The sequence below is a fragment of the Grammomys surdaster genome, unplaced genomic scaffold, assembly GCF_004785775.1.
Source record: "Grammomys surdaster isolate TR1022 unplaced genomic scaffold, NIH_TR_1.0 1164, whole genome shotgun sequence".
In the NCBI taxonomy this organism is placed as follows: domain Eukaryota; kingdom Metazoa; phylum Chordata; class Mammalia; order Rodentia; family Muridae; genus Grammomys; species Grammomys surdaster.
Genome location: NW_021605583.1, coordinates 7,654,886 through 7,672,502, shown reverse-complemented (window position 1 = coordinate 7,672,502; position 17,617 = coordinate 7,654,886).

Below are 17,617 nucleotides of genomic sequence, written 5' to 3'. Positions count from 1 at the left end.
TCCCTTGTCCAAATTTAACCCCACACAAGGTAACGTCCAGAAGCAGGGAGCTCATTCCAGATGGCCTCTGGAGAGTTAGGGAGAGATCAGACAACAAGAGCCGCCTCACATCTTGAGTGGTAAAAAGCAGAGGAGATGGGAAACGGGGCCCTCTTGCCTGAAGCATCACTCGCAGCCAGCTCCCATGCTGGGCTAGACAGACAGAACTCTGTGTACCTGGCCATCCTGATTAGCCGGTGGATCCAAGTTCTTTGGTTGTTGGAGCCTGTATAAGATTGTTCTCCAGTGTTTATTTTTAGCTCTTCTCTCTGTGTATTGGCCTCAGGTACAGCCACAAAGAGAAGCGCTTGCTCTGAATTACGCCTGCCGTATCTATCCCAGAAGCACCTGTGAAATTTCAATACAAGTTGGTGATGAACTGCCTGCAAAAAAAAAAAAAAGTGGGGCCAACTACTGACACCCCACCTCCCACCCCGGCAACCAAGTAGCTCATCCACACATCACCTGCTACTCTCTCTTGGGGACTGTTCCAACCATTTCCAACTAGTTCCAGGTTGGAAGGGCTGGCTTCCTTCAGTCTTTCCTCAATCAACTGTTAGGATGGATGTCAGGCACACAAGCTACCTGGCTTTCTACTGACCTAATGGAACCCATAAAGTAAAGTTGAGTCCAACCTGCCTCAGGTTGCTTTTACCCCATCTACCACTTCTCCCAACAGCATGTTTCATCAGTACCAATGCTCTTTGAAGCTGGGAAATCTGCTGTCTTGTTAGAGTGATTCTCTCAATCCCCAGGACCTCATAAAGTGGGTGTAGCGGCCCGTGCCTGTAATCTCTCGTGGCACGTAGAAGAAGAGCAATTCAAAGTCATCCTTGACCACAAGCCAAGTGTAAGTCCAAGTTCTAAGCTACAGGAATCCCTGCCCCAAAACACAACCACAAAGCACTGACTTCTCTCCTCACCCAATTTTATGCCACTGAGACTTATAATGTTGAATTCTGCCTGGAACTCCACACAGATACACAAGTGCATGGGACAGTGTGTGTGTTTGTGTGTGTATGTGTGTGTGTGTGTGTGTGTGTGTGTGTACACGTTGGTGTGCACATGTGCACTTACCATCTCTCCTTCCAAGCACAGCTTTACCATTCAAATCTTTTAGCAATCATCCCTTCCGGAAGCTTCTCCGACCTTGCTATCTAATCCCTTCCCAGCAGAACTAATTTTTCATGCGGTCTCCTCTTGTACTCGTTAGGGTTTATGCTCACTTATTTGTTTCATGTCTGCTCTAATAGCCTGTGAACTTGTTCTCCCATATTTATATTTTACCTTCTCCCCTCTTTGTATTTTGCCTCAGTAGTTACAGCCATGAAGCAGGATATTTTGTCCTCAGCGGGAGATGGTGGGTTCTCCTGTCTCCGACTGCGCCCTTGTCTCATCTCGCCCCCTCCAAGAATGATGGAGGCAGGGAGCAGAGAGGGAACGAACAAGAGGGATTTATTTACACAGGAGTGACCATTGGAATAGGGGATGGACGGGCTCCACACAGGAGCTACAGGGCCAAACTCCCTATTGATAGGCCCAAGAGCAACCAAGAAGTTGCAAAGAGGCTCCAGGAAGCCCTGGGGATGCCAACTGAGTGAGAGCAGTCCTCGGGAGACCAAATGTGTGGAAAGTGGGTCTCAGGAGTGACAGAAGGAACAGAAGGCCAGGTCAGTCAGTCCCTAGAGCAGGAATCTTGTGGAGGTCTGTCTCCAGGGATTCTTAAGGGAAGAGGTCTGTCTCCAGGAGATACCTTAAGGGAAGGGGTCTGTCTCCAGGGGATCTTAAGGGAAGGGGATCTGTCTCCAGGAGCTCTTAAAGAAAGAGGTCTGTCTCCAGAAGATCTTAAGGGACGAGATCTGTCTCCAGGGGATCTTAAGAGCAAAAGCATTTCCCTCCTTTCTCCTCCCACCACAGGTTTGACAACAGACAGCCCAGGCACCTGAGTTATAAAGAACTGATTGGATGGCTGTGTGTATGCAAATAAGGCAAAGAATGAGGACCAATCGGGCCAGGGATTCCAACCCCTTTCTTACCACAAAGGGAAGCAGCTAGGCTGTCAGAAGCTTACAACTGGACAGTTCTCACCTGGGGTTGGAAGTGGGCAGAGTCTTGATTCTGTTTCTTGCTACCGAGGATCTTCATGTCTGGTTCTGGTTGCTGTCACCTTTGCCTGGGGCCATCCAATCATGGATAGGCACTGCCCATTGCTGGTTCTGACTATCAACCCTCTCTGGAGAGTTGCTCAGAACAACCTGTCCCCTGGTCTTTGCCCCTTAAGTTTGATCTACCGGTTGTACCAGAGAAGCTCTGAACCTTGCCGGGGGCTGCTCCTACACCTACCAAATATACCTGTCGTCTCTTTCCCCAAGGTCCCTGTAAAGGTTTGTCGCAAGTTCACAGAGACTATAAGCTGGGGGGAGGGGATCACAATTCTGGCATATTAGAATGGGCCAGGGTCAGATAAAAATTATCTACCCAGCAACCATGACATGATGGGTACACACAAAATTCGATGTCTTTGAAAAATCTAGGCTTGACATTGTTCACATTGAAGAACCTTGAGGATGAAGGTTGGAGGGAGACACGGCTCTTCAGTAAAGGATGTCTAACAAAACTAGGTTGCAAACAGAATTGATGTTAGAAGAAGTTTTGGGGGCTGGAGAGATGGCTTAGTGGTTAAGAGCACTGTCTGCTCTTTGAGAGGTCCTGAGTTCAATTCCCAGCAACCGGATGATGGCTCACAACCGTCTGTAATGGGGTCTGATGCCCGCTTCTGGGAACGCAGGTGTACATGCAGATAGAGAGCATTCATATAAATAAAATAAATAAATCTTTTTTAAAAAGTAAAAGAAGAAATATTAGGTTTTTTACTTAAGCTTTTAGAGACTGGACTAAAAAGCGTCTTTGGCCAATGGCATGACAGGCACATACTGTCAAAGAGCAAACACATGTGGCAAGTGAGGTGGACACAGAGTCCCCAAGCCTCATGCCACCCCCTTGCTCAGCCGAGCTAGCTGCAAAGGCTCTGTGGAGTGAAGAGCTTCTGCTCACTCTTGTCAGCCGTTAGAATGCTGCTCCCTCTCCGACGCCCCCCCCCCCAGCACCCCTTATCTCCATTTCATTACCCCGGGCATAGATTGCTGCTCACACAGAAATGAAAATGAAAATCCGGATTGCCCTCCATAGGTGTCCAAGCGCCTCAGCTCTACAGCCTCGCTCTGATGCCCAGCATGAGGCCCTGACTCCTCCCCACTGCGCATGCCTCAGTTTCCACTTCCCACTCAGAGAAAGAGAGAAGCTGTCCCGTCCATCAGTTCTTCACGAAAGCCACTGGGCTGCTCAGCAGTTCCGAGTGCATCCTGCTCTTCCAGAGGACCCCAGTTCAATTCCCAGTGTTCATATCAAGCAGTTCACAGCCAACTGTAACTTCCGTTCCAGGGGCATCTGAGCCCTCTGGCCTCCTCAGGCAAGCATGCGCGCACATACACACACGCACACACACACGTACATGCACATACACACATAAATAATTTAAACTTTTTAATCTATTGCCAAAATCAGAAGCAAAGCAGAACCAGGGAAGATCGGTGGATTGCTACGGACTTGGTCACAGCTTCGGATATTTGCCGTGCTGGGTTCCCCATGCAGCTGACTCGGGTGCGCGGTGTAGGGTAGCTACCTCTTCGCAAAGACTCTCGGAAAAGAAGGAAAATGTAAAAGGCTCAGGAACTACACACTTAAAGACTCGGGAAGTTCCCAAAACGTAAAAGTTGCATACACGCTGCCCTGGATTATTGTAGCAACTGCTTGGAGAGGAGATTTCGCTAGGCTTCGCTGACCACACGTTGTTTAGCAAGCTCCGGGCAATGCAGTTTCATGAGTCGACACTCCTGGGGTGGGAATTGGGGTGATGCCTCTGCCTTTGTGTCACCCATGCTTGCATAAGTACCCATAACAAACTCACTGGGTCACTGAGCTAGATGTGGGCGGAATCATTTCTTCATCCTGTCTGGGATGAATAGATATATTTTTTTTCACATCTACCCAAGAAAAGTCATACAACACACAGTCATTGTCCAGGCTGGGTGACTGGACCACGGAGGGGAAGGATCGTGCTATTTATCGAATTCAACAGTTGTGGCCGAGGGTCTTTAGCATCTGAGGCTGCAGGTAAAAACTCAGAATTCCCACCTGTACTGTGACTGAAGGCCCACTCCACAACTGGACTGGACTGGGAAAAGTCTAGTCTAGACCCATCTAGTCCTACCATCAAAGGGGTCCTCTGTCACAGCACCCTCTTCTGATGTGGTGTCCCTCTCCATTTGGTTCCTTAGGCTGACCATTCTGCCCCATTAGAGAAATAAAGCATCCAGGAAGGAAGTGATGGTTCTAGGCTGAGTGTCAGACTGTATAGCTTTGGTCTCAGGAAGGAAACCCACTGCCTAAAGAGAGACAGAGAGCTGGGCACTGATCACAGCAAGAAAGGGTGATGGTCTTAGCTCAGACGGGGTAAATGTGAGCTTCTCTGTACCAGCCATTGTCTTCTCTCTTCATCCCCAAGAGTGAGAGGTCAGACTACACACTTGACCAGGACCAGGAGGTAAGAGGATAGAGAGTTGGCAGTATTACCCAGGAGCAAAGTTTGTCACTGGAGCAGAGGCCAGTATTGAGTGAAAGGCTTGTCGTCCTCATGCAATGACCTGCCCCGGGATATCGACAATAAGATAGCAGCTCCTTTATTACCCCCAGAGAGTTGCATCTTGAATTTATGCAGGGTACGGTTTTATCTGAATGGTAGCATTAAGTCATTGTGTAAAGCATCTGGAAGTGTCACTGGGCTGTCAGGAGGTTATATGAAGGTTTGTTGGTTTTTAACTGCACATAGAGGGCCAGAGATATAACTCACTTGGTAGAGTGCTTGTCTAACGTGCACATAGCCCTGGATTTGATTCCCAGAACTACATAAACCAGACATGGTGGTATCTGTCTGTAATCCCAACACTTTGGAGGTGGCTAAAGGAGGATCAAAGGCTAAAGACCGTGAGACTTTATCTAAAAAAAAAAGTGTTTGCATGCATATTTTTGTATGTGTACATATCTGTGTATTGTATCTATGTGCCTTTTATATTTCAAGTATACATTTTTCTACATGCTTGTATATGTCAACAGAATGCTGGCCAGTCCTTTTTTGGTCAGCTCGATAGGCCAATCATCCACTGAGTATCTTCTATCTGTCAGCTCAGGTACCAAGCACTTTAGGGGACAGAAAGAGACACTGGGCGTGCATTCTGCTCTCAGAAAACATAATCTGGTGCAACACCCAGAAGAGATGAGAACAGCAAAGGAAAAGGTAGGATTTCTGTTCACATGGGGCCAGGTTCCTATTCATCCCAGTCAAATGGAGGACCCCTGTACCGTTAGGTGATAGGCAGAGCCTGGCTTTGACATACTAAGAGCTACCTGACTGGCTAGCTGGCCTGGCAGCCAAAGCTCCATGCTGAGTGTTATAGAGTCTAGTACCCAACCATTCCCACTCTTCATCTTCCAGATTCTAGGCCAAAAAAAAATCTCAATTTTCAAAGAATTTAATTACCTAAATTTGGAAAAGGCGAAAGTCACATTCAAATATTTAAAATCTTCCCCATCAGGCTCCAAACCAGACTGATGATAAATCATAGCCAAAGAGGGGCTGATTTTACCTCAAATAAGAAAGAATTTATGAGTTGTCTAGGAAGATAATGAGCTCCCCAGCACTGGGAGTATACAAGCAGACGGATGGCCATCTGCCAGGACTGCCTCAGGGATAGGGCATTCCAGTGAACCTCGAGGAGACATCTTCCATCTCTGAACTCTCGGATTCCCAGTCTCTCCTTCTCTCTCAAGACTAAAAGGAATATGAATCTTTGGGGAATACGACACTGTTTGTTGAAAGAAAAGACTTCCCTATGGCCCTAGCTTACATTCCCAGCATCCCTTTCTCCCAAACACTACCAGGAGCAACCTGCTTGTGTATGAACCTTGTTTTGGGATACACAGGTACTCTTCCTTAAGTACAGCAAAGATGCTCAATACCAGAGAATTCGATAATTACCTAAATGCTCTATTGACCAAAACAGTAGCATCGACAAACTCAAGTGTTACTGGGAAAAATAGCATTAATTGCCTTGTTGAGAAAGCTCACACATATCCACAAGAGAGGATGGCAGTTCTAAAATAAGACCAGCGTTTGCTTTTAAAATGATGCTTTACGGGACCGGGGAGATGGCTCAGTCAGTAAAGTGTAAACACGAGGCTCTTAAACGCCCAGAACCCATGCCAAAAATAAAATTTGGCCGTAGTTGGCACTGGAAAGGTGGAGATGGTTGGATCCTTAGCCCTGTTAGCCAACTGGTCTAGCCAAATCGGTAAGCTCCAACTTCCAGGAGAGAGAGAACTTGTCTCAGAAAGATAAGGTGGAGGGTGACGGAGGTAGACACCCCGTGCTGACCTCTGACCTTTGCACATGTACACACACATGAACGTGTACATACACACAACAGATTAATGAGTAAATAGTAAAAGGACACCTTGCAATACCCTCACGAATACACACCGAGGAATGGACATAGCAGATAAGAGAAAAATGAGCATGGTATGTCAGCCTTGTCCTGTCTACTGCTTTGGTCCTGAGTCAGATTACATCTCCTGCTAGGGGAACAGTGGTCTTCAATCCCTCAGCATTAGGCTTTCCAGTGTACACAGTAATTCCTCATTCCTCTAAGACAGATGAGCCCCAGACGTCCCTCAACTTCGGATGGCACACGCTGCTTTTCAAATGTGGACTAAGTCTTAAATATTTGCTTGGAGCCTGGAAAGATGGTTCAGCTGTTAAGGCTTAGGCACACTTTCTTCTCTCGCAAAGGGCCAAGTTCAGTTCTCAGAGCTCATCACGACTCCAGCTGCAGAAGGATCTACTGCCCTCTTCTGGCCTCTGCAGGTATCTGCCCTCGTGTGCACATAACCTACACATAGACACACACACACAGTTTTAAAACAAAAATAAATCTTTTTTACAAACTCAGTGTGTGTGTGCGTGCGTGTGTGTGTGTATGCATGTGTGTGCATGTGTGTGCGTGTGTGTGTGCGTGTGTGTGGTGGGAGGGGAGAACCTGAAAACTGACCTGAAAAATAAGAGCAAAAATAACTATCCAATATAACAAAAATACCTACATGAATTTAGTGGTCAAAGCAGAAAGCAGGCATCCTCTCTCCCAAGCTCCAGAGACAAGATGGTTGTCCAGTGGTGAGGTGGGACCTGTTTTATAGTGTAGTGTAGTTGGAGAAAGAAATGGCTGGAGGGAGGCGAGTTTATTGCACAGAGATATCAACTCTGTGCTTGCAACCTGCAACTGAGTTTAGTGAACAATTAGCACCTTCTTTGTGTGTGTGTGTGTGTGTGTGTGTGTGTGTGTGTGTGTGGTTTTTCGAGACAGGGTTTCTCCGTATAGCCCGGACTGTCCTGGAACTTACTCTGTAGACCAGGCTGGCCTTGAACTTAGAAATCCGACTGCCTCTGCCTCCCAAGTGCTGGGATTAAAGGCGTGCGCCACCACCTCCCGGCTCAATTAGCACCTTCTAAGCGTCAACACTGTACTTGGTCCTGAGGATACCTTGCAAAGGAGCAGACTCTCCTGTAGCCTGAGCTGGCTCACCTGGGAAACTCTGAGGCGACATAAAAGGCAGGAACACTGTCTCACTGGAACCCATGGATCCCTTAGCAGCTACCCTGTATCTCAGTCAGTACGAGCAGGGCTAAGACTCTAAAAGACAAATAGCGCCTGCTTTCTCTCAGATGCACAATCCAGCTGTGCATGCATGCATACGTGTGTGCGTGTGTGTAGGCTGCAGAGATACAACACAGTTAACAGGGAAGAACTTACAATACAAGTATGAGTGTTGGAGTTGGTATTGTGAGCACCCATGTAAATCCTTCCTACAGTGGCGGAGAGTCTGAAATCCCAGACTCTGTTGTGGTAATATTTAAAGCCACCATGTTCGTGACTAGGCATGAGTGGTGGGTTGCTGCTCGGCTCAGGCTGCTGGCTCAGGCAGGCCAGAAACACCAGCCCTACATCCACGAGATGCCAGTGTTGGAGATGGTTCTGCTGATCTACCGCACTGTCTCCACAAGGTTTGGCTGAGCCCAGATCATCCCGCCATCCACACGGTACCCGGTAGAAATGAGACTCTAAAGTTTAATATTATCTAATGGTTTTATATATTTAGAAATGCTCAATGAACAAGATGCCCACACAATTAGAGTTGTTTCCCAATATCTAACCTTATGATATAAATTGTTACCCAGGACCATCCTGGACACGTGCATGGTTCTCCAAGGTTCCTACATTTCTCCTCCTTCCTCAATCCTCCTCTTCCTCTCCTCTTCCTCTCCTTCAGACTCCTCACCCCGCCTACCTCTCATACAGCCCAATCGCTGAGCTTTATACAAATGTAGTGGGAAGATATCCTGCTACAAGACCCCAGGAGAGACTGGGATTTCTGGAGCACACTGGCTAGACATGGCTGAACCCCAGGTTCAGTGAGAGATCCCACCAATTGGAGAGAAGAGAAATGAAGGAAGACACCCTACATCAACCTTTGGGCTTCACACACTTGTGCACTCGGACACATGTACGCAAACATGTGTGCACACACATGCACAGACATGAAACTATAAGGGACCTCTGAGGAGAGAAAAAAAAATGGTCTAAACGAATCAGGGAGAAGGAAACAAGAGGGTAATGAGGGGGTAAAATGTAAAAATGTTAATAAAAGCAGACCAGAGGACGGAGTCAACCAGTGGTAGAGCATGTGTTTAACATGTGTCAGACCCTGTGTCCATGCCCAGCACTGAGTCTGTTTGGTTCACACAGGGAAGAGCTCAGATGGAATAGTGAGATTTCTCAGCTAAGGGCTTTTCACTTGTCATTATGAAGGCACAAATCCATCCCTCTGCTCATCTCTGTGACAGTTTTATGTCATCTTGACCCAAGCTGAAGTCATCTGAGAGGAGGAAGCCTCAATTAAGAAATGCCTCCATAAAACCGGGCTGTAGCCAAGCCTATGGAGCACTGTCTTAATTAGTGATTGACGTACGAGACCCAGCCCATTGTGAGTGGTGCCATCCCTGGCCTGGTGGCTCTAGGCTCTGTAAGAAAGCAGACTGAGCAAGCCAGTAAGCAGCAACTCTCCACGGCCTCTGCATCAGCTCCTGCCTCCAGGTTTCTGCCCTGCTTGAGTTCCTATCCTGACTTCCTGATTTCAATGATGGACTACAGTGTGGAAGTTTAAGCTAAACAAACCCTTTCCTCCCCAACTTGCCTTTGGTCAAGGTGTTTCACCATAACGATCGTCACTGTGACTAGGACAATCTAACTTCTTACACTCACAGCCCTGCAGTTTACCAAGTGCTTCCACAGACATCGCCATATTTGTCCCCACCCATCTCCACAGCAGGGAAGGTACCCGGCTTAGTAAACGCCAAGCCTTGAAGTGGCATTTTCTGCCTTTAGATGAGAATGGTCTGCTTGCAAGTCAGTTCTGCTCAAACGAGCAGCTGCTAACCTGTGCACACACAGGACCCGGCAGGCAGAGGGCTGCATGGAACCAAACTGTATCACCGAGAGACCTAAAAGCCCAACCTTGGCTCCTTAAGGATCTCGGTTCTTTTCTTGAGACTGAGCCATCTCTCCGTCTTCACTTGGTGCCAGATGAGATGGAGAGCATCTCTGAGGCAAGACAAACATAGCGAGACCTCAACAGCTGAAAACCTACCCGCACACTTGGAATAAAACTACAGGTCAGATGAACCTAAAGCAGAAAGTTCAGCGACACTCTGTCATAGCTTTCTTCGTTTGTGCTTTGTTTTATGTTTGTGCCTGGCTTCCGGATTTCATCCTCATAATTTAAGAGAAAATATTTGGAAGACAATCTTCAGGATGATGTGTATCACCTATGTTGTTTGTTATTATTCAAGGACACACACTAAGTCCAGACGGAACCACGCTGGGCTTACCAGAGCAAACAGTTGGCATTTAATAAATGCTAGGTAATAAAAGAAGATGAAGTACTTCCAGCACAATAGCTGCAGAGATTTGTTAAGCACAATGTAGAATAAACAAGCCGCTGTCTCCTGTCTGGACTATACATGAAAGTCCCTTCCTCTGGGACAAAAGACACAGCTCTATGCCTACATGTGCGCGGAGATGCTGAAGGCATGTCTCACTAATACCATGGTGAGAGGAAGCAGAAGGAGGACTCTTTCATTCAGTCTCTTCCTTAATTATAGTTTGGATCTAAATAATGAAAACACAGCACACAGGATCTGAAATAATTTAGAGTAAATGAAAAGCCACCGAGTGGGGGCTCTTAATCACATCATCCAGAGGCAGGATCAGAGGGAGTGGGCAGATGGAAACACCAAATTATCAGCAGACTCCAAGACAGCAGAGATGTGTCCAGAAATTAAGCTTGGTTTCCATGCTAATTCAGAACTCTTTGTTTGGGGGCCGGAGGAGGAAGGAAGCAATGTCGTTTCCAGTAGAGAAACTGCTCATTAATACCCTAGCAAGGCAATAACTTCAGCTAATAGGAAATATTATGATGTCTCTAGAGAACAGAGGGGAAAATTCAGATTTACTCTCCCATCCACGCTGCTCAGTGCAATACAATATATTCAACAGAGTTGAATAAATACCAAGGAGAAGGTTAAAACATTGATTAGGAGAAATATTTCACCCAGCTGACATCTGGAAGCAAACAGACCAGCGAAACAAAGCAGGCTGGGAAACGGAGGTTGTTTGATTTCTATGGAAGTTACACTGGTGATTTGTGACCGCCCTGCAGGGAGTGAGTCTCGGGTGGGGAACTTGGGTAAACAGGGAACGCACTGTGGGTGGGGCACCCTTTGTGCCGGGCGACCGAGGGCCGATTCCATTGGGTTTATTACAGTGTTTTATGAAGCAATACAAGAGACATCTTCAGCCAACACCAGGATTGCAATAGATACATAATATAACAAATGGCTTATAAATGGTTATGGAATCTTCTAGATGACTGAACCTAAATAAATCGTCTCTTGTCTGGGCTTCTGGTACTGTATCAGAGTGTTTGTCTAATCATAGCCAAAGCAAGGGAAAGTCGACAGAGGTTCCGACAGTTGGAACTACTCACTATTTTCACACTTTACAAACTGGATTCTACCTTCTAGTTAGTTACTAATGACCATGGGCGGTGCACTGGAAGGCACCCAGTGCTGAGCAAAACTGCCCTTGAATCCGTAAGTAACATTGGATCTTGGTTCAGAAGAGAAATTAACAGGAAGTTCTCAGGGTTCCTGGCTGGCTATCACCAGTCTGCCCAGATCCAAGAGCAGCTCAGATCTCTTCCCACATGGTGTACCCACCTTTCGAAGGGAAAAACAAAAGTCAATGGCAAACTGATCTAATGCAACTGCATCCATAGATCTTAAGGAGATTCTTAAAAAGCCAAACAAGCTATATGTTTTCGTAGCTTACACCAATTCTGTGCACCTCATCTTGGTGCAATAGACTTTCAGGGCTCTTGGGGCAATTAAGAAAATGGACATAATTGAGCTCTCAAAAGGTACTTTATGCTGGGAAGAGTAGGTAAGAAATAATAGAACCAAAAAAAAAAAAGAAATAATAGAACCCTAATTGCCACCATTTATCAAGTGGCTACTGTGCGCATGGCTCTGTATTTCTAGGGTATTGCTGAAGCTTCAGAACACAGTCTGTGAGGTGGGGTGCCATTATTGCCTCCTCTCCTGCAGATGACGCAGGTGAAGTTTAGTGACGTTCTCTTTCTGAATCTCTTTCCTGCCATCTTCCCTCCCTCCCTTGCAGCTATCTACGCTGGAACGAAGTAAAAATCCTGACACGTTTCCTCTTCATCCCAGGCACTCGAATCTTGGGAATGGCATAGCAAGACCTTAGCAAGATCAGCAGAGTGGCTGGATCCTACCAAGTAGGACAGAACGGAACAGAGTTAAGAGACAACCCTGGAAGGTTACTGTCACATCTGAGCCAGAGGCTTACATGTGGCAAAGGGATGGAATTCGAAGTGCTGTAGCAGGCAATTCAAGGACACAGGCATAAGGGACAGCACAGCACAGAGGAGAGGAGGGGCTGGAACTAATTTGAAAATTCAAGAGGCCAAGCTTGCCGTTAAGAGGACGAAGTGGTGGGAGAAAGGCCTTGAAGGTGCATGCAGTTCGGTTATGAACATCAGAGGCTCGGTTAGCAGTGCTGTATCAGTTTGGGCATGCCCATCAGGGACTGAAACTGCAGCTGTAGAGCCAGTGACACTCATCCCACGTGGTCCAGCTGGATGCATGCCAGGAGCCTTGTACTCCCAGAAGTTTATGGTTGCAATTACTTTATAGAATTTCTTATCGGATGAAGGTAAACAAAATGTGGTATATCTATGCAATGGGGTATTAAGCCAGCTGAGTGACATGCTGATGCATGAACTATGAGCCTGGATTGCTTTATGCTGAGAAGCTAGTCATGAAAGGCCACATAGTATATGATCCATTTGGGTGAAATGGGACTAGTTAAATCCATGGGGACAGAAAGCGGTCCCTAGAGGCTAAGGAGAAGGGAGGATGTTAGTGAAATGTGGTGAGGAAATGTTCTAGAATTGTAATTATAGTTGAAAAAACAATAGACAATAGAGTGGTGAATTTTATAGAATATGGAATGTGTGCGTGTGTGTGTGTGTATGTGTGTGTGTGTGCACATGTGCATGCATGCTCCACTGCTTGTGGATGTATGTGTGTATGGACATGTACAAGTGTCTGTGTGACACAAGCATGTCTGTGTGTGCTGGTGTGCATCCCTCTGTGTGTACACTCCTCTCCACTCTTTAAACCTTGTGTCTTTTACTTTCATTAGTGTTGTGTACGCACACCACGGTGATCAGAAAACAACTCTGTGAAGCACCGAGCCCATGTCACCACGCTGACCAGGTTGAGAACATCTGCTGAGCGGTCTCACAAACCTCTCCAATTTCTTTTTGAGACAAGTTGACTCGGTAAACCTGGGGCTTGTCATTTCAGCTGAGACTCTAGATCTGCCTGCCCCATAATCTCCAGCACGAGGATTTCACACCTCACCATGTCTTGCTTTTACATGGGTGCAGGGGCTCCGAACTCAGGTCCTTATGCTTAAGGACCAAGCACTTTACCCACTGAGCCACCTGGCCTGTCCTGTAGGCCATCCAATTTGCAAACACTTCAGTGTGGCTCAGGCTAGCCTCACACTCATGATCTTCCAGCCGCAGTCTTTGGAGGGCTGAGATTACAGGTGTGACGCACTAATCCTTAACTGACTATAAGCACTTTTAAAGACGCTATTTCTACAGCCAGTAATAAAGGTAAACTCTTGAACCCTGCTTCCATTAAGGTGTGCATCACAATCACTACTAAACTCAGTAGCCTTACCTGTGAAAAAGGTCACAAGCACTCGTCTTCCAGGCAGAGAGGACAGGTGGCGTTTGTCAACTGTATGGCGCCTGAAAATTTATACTCAGTTGCAACTGGTGTTTTTCATTCTTAGGTTTTGAGTCCTCTACAAAAAAATGTGACCCGTTACCTTCCACAGAATGAATGCTCAGAACATTAAAGTCGAGGGTGTCGGATGGGACGTGGGGAAAACTCTGGCACAGCGGGCAGGAACTGATGGAGGCAGGAAATTGGAAATGTGAGTGGAACCTAGACAGCTGGAGAGAAATGGGTGCACTCAGACTTTGGGAGAAGCAGAGTGGAGTGCAGGCAGGACCTGGACCGCCAGGTCAGGGAGACAAGAAAGAGACTGAAGTGGGTCATGGAGGGAAATAAAGCTGGCTAAATAAATTAGGGATATGCCTCACAGACCGAGCAATTTAGTCTCTGGGGCGGTAACCACAGAGTCTGCGTAGGCTCTAGGCCAGGCAAGTGGCATGGTGATGGCTGGGTCGTTGGGAGACTCAACTGGGTAGTCACACGTGTGGCAGAACGGAGACAGGAGGAAGCAGTGTACTTCTGTGGAAACGTGTGGCAAAACGACCTGGTTACACTAGAAATACAGCAACGGGAACATCAGACAGCTGGAACAAGAAAAGATCACGGAGTCCACTAACAAACACGGCAAGGATTCCGAGGTCCGGGTTTCTTTTTCCCTTTTCGTTTTCTTTCCTTCCTCAAGCAGCCATCAAACATTCAGCAACCGCTTGTTTCCTAGAACAAAGCTGGAAATAAGTTAGTCAATTAATCGATGACCTCTTTGGTCACTGCTACCCAGCTCTTCTGGCTTCAGATAACAAGATTCTTATCTTCATTTCCTAGGTCTGCCCGGCCTTGATTGCAATACCGCTCAATGTATCTTTGAAGAGAGATGAAGGAGAAAGTCGAGCATGTGAGTTAATCATAACTCATGTTTAAAGATCCAGAACCTTCTCCACCTAAGCCCATTAGAAAGCAAACACTCCCACGGGGAGCAAACATTAGCCTCTGTATGTTAAAAAAAAAAAAAAAAAGTCCATCTCATCTCTTTTCTCTTCACTTGAGCTGTTAGCTTGTAAATATATGACGGCACAGAAGCTTCTGGGTTCTCTGGCACTTACTTTCTAGGCTAGACCCATCATGGTAGCACATCAGCTGCCCAAGTTACAATTCCGGCTAGCTCGCATTCTGGGTACACAACGCTTGAGAACCCCCTGCATTTCCAAAAGGCCCTTTGTAGGAGGAGCTAAGGTGGGAGGAGTAAGGAGAGGAAGAGGAAAAGGAAGAGGAGGAGCTAGGGAGGGCAGAGATGTAGGAGGATGAAGAGCCACGCAGGTATGGAAAGCAGTCTTAGGTAATAACTTATATTTAGGTTAGCTAATTGGGAAACAACTCTAATTGTGTGGGCACATTGTTATTGAGCATTACCAAAATATAAAGCCTTTGATTAATATTTAAGTATTAGAGTCTCATTTTCCTACCAGGCCGGCATGGATGGCGGGATGGTCTGGGCAATGCCCAGCCTTGCAGAGACAGAGTGAAAGATTGGCAGAGCCATCTCCCACGTTGGCGTCTCATGAGTAGCAGGGCTGGCGTTTCTGGCTGGCCATTTCTAGCTGCAGCATGCATGCACGTGACCTCTGGCCGCAGAACGTGGCGGCTGAGCTAGGCAGAGCAGTGGCAGCTTAGATAGTGGGCTTGACTAGCGGCCGTTTTAAATAATTACCTCAACAGCCCTTGCTAAGGACAACAGGAATGGAGACAAGTCTTTATTGTCCCTCTTCAACAGATGCTCAGCTCTCCTCCCAGAACCAGCAAGGGTAGTTTTTCCTCCACTCACCTGCCTTTCACAGGACTGCTGGGAAATTAGCTGTGGTCTTCGTGCTTAGAGGATACCATTTTACAGACTGAGCTGCAAGTTGAATTTTTTTTTTTAAACAGGCTTTATATAGGCCCTGCCTGTCCTGAAACTATGTAGATCAGGCTGGCCTTGAACCTACAGATTCACCTGCCTTTTTCTCCCTGGTGCTGGGATTAAAGGTATGTGCTATTAGGCCCGGTATAAACTGGATTTTTTTAAAAATTAAAACTACCCTATATGTTTGTATTTAACTATAATTACCTTTTCCAGTTGTATGTATCTTTTATTTCCATCAATAAATTCTAAATTTCAAGTGTAAAAGAAAACCTGTTACTTCCCTAAGCGTATGAACTATATTCTGGGACCCAAAGCCACTGTGGTAGTACACACTGGTATCCCAGCCTAGGAGAATGACCGGGCTTGCTGGCCAATCAGTCTTCAGTTCTAGGCTGGAGATAGACTGTCTCAAAGGAGATGGACAGAGCTTATGACCCCTGATGTTGTCCTCTGGTGTCCGTGCACACGTATGCACTGCACATGAACATGGACATACATATATACATTTTGATCAATTTCGTGTACGTGCACGTGAAGCTTGATGGTGAAATGATCTTCTATCAGTTCTCTACTTTATCCCCTGCAGCAGGGACTCTCAATCAAACCCAGAGCTGTGATACGGCTAGTCTCACTAGCCAGTTCGCTCTGAAATACTGTCTCTGCCTGAGATCGGAATTATATATAGGCTGCTAGCCCACCTGGCATTTATGTGGGTTCTCAGAAGCCAAACTCTGGCCTTCATATTTGGCCAGCAATTGCTTAATCCAAGCCATCTCCCCAGCCCAGCCATCTTGGGTGTTTGTGTTCTGATTATGTATACTCAAAAATCTAGTGTTTTTTTAAGGAGTTTTTCTTTGCTTTGTTTATTGGACTTGAGTTTAAGACTGGGTCTCAAAAGTCCACACGAGGTCACACAAACGGAATTTGATAGTTTTGTAATGGTTTGCATACAGAGAAGTCTCTGTGAAATTTTAATACCTTTTACACAGCTTGTTACCTTATGTAAGGGTGATCTGTGTATGTATAATAAACTGGCTTTTAACTCAATAGCCTGTGGGCAGTTGGATCCATGTGAGAAAATGAAAACGCAGAGGCAAGCACAGTCAAGATCACCTGACAAGGGCGAGGAAGGGGTGGGACTGAATCCCGACGCACTGTGTGGCCTGTGTGTACCTCCTGTCTTTGTCAAGGAGTCAACAATTACTGTTTTTTAAATGACTAAGACAGGAACACATGTGTACAGGTGCCCATGAAGGTCAGATGGGGTGTCAGATTCCCCGGAGCTGGAGTTACAAATGAGAGGGGCCGCCTGTCTCGGTTCCTGGGAACAGCACCCCAGTCCTTGGTAAAGACAGTACATGCTCTTACAGAGGGCCATCTCTGCAGCCCCACAGGAGCTGATTTCTAACAGGGCGTAGACTATGGTTACCATAGGAGAATCTTCTCACTTCTAAAAGTTTGTTTAACTACAACATATTCCACAGTAATCATTTTTTGTTAAGCATCTTATTAGGTTTTCCAGCCAGTGTATCCCGGAATGTTTGAAAACTAAAGCACTATCCCAAGAATAAGTGACATTACACCTACACTTCATAATACAGAAAATGTTAGAGGCAGTCAGCCTTCTAAATGAATGGCATCCATGAATAGTCAGAACCACGTCCTAAGTGTGCCACAGAAGCTGACACATGACTCTCACTTAAAAATGGAAAACGGCAAAATTTATGTGTCATAACAAGTTTTTTAAATGATGTAATATACCAAAAATTGTAGTTTAAAGCTATCTTAAAAATATATAGGGTCTCACTATAAATCTCTGGCTGGCCAGGAACTCACTATGTAGACCAAACTAGCCTTAAACTCAAGAGATCTGCCTGCCTCCGCTTCCCAAGTGCCAGGATTAGAGCCCTGCTATCAAAAGCATATGCTACCATGCCACCATCACTGCGTAAAACCCAGCGACAAAGCTGGCTCATTACCAGGGCAATGTGAGCCTGCTCGCGCTACTGCCAAGTTCACACTTCACAGTGACCATGAGACTAGTCTCACCAGCAAGGAGACCATAAGCAGCAGGAAGGCCGTGAGAGTCACCGCCAGGGAGATTACTGACTCACTGT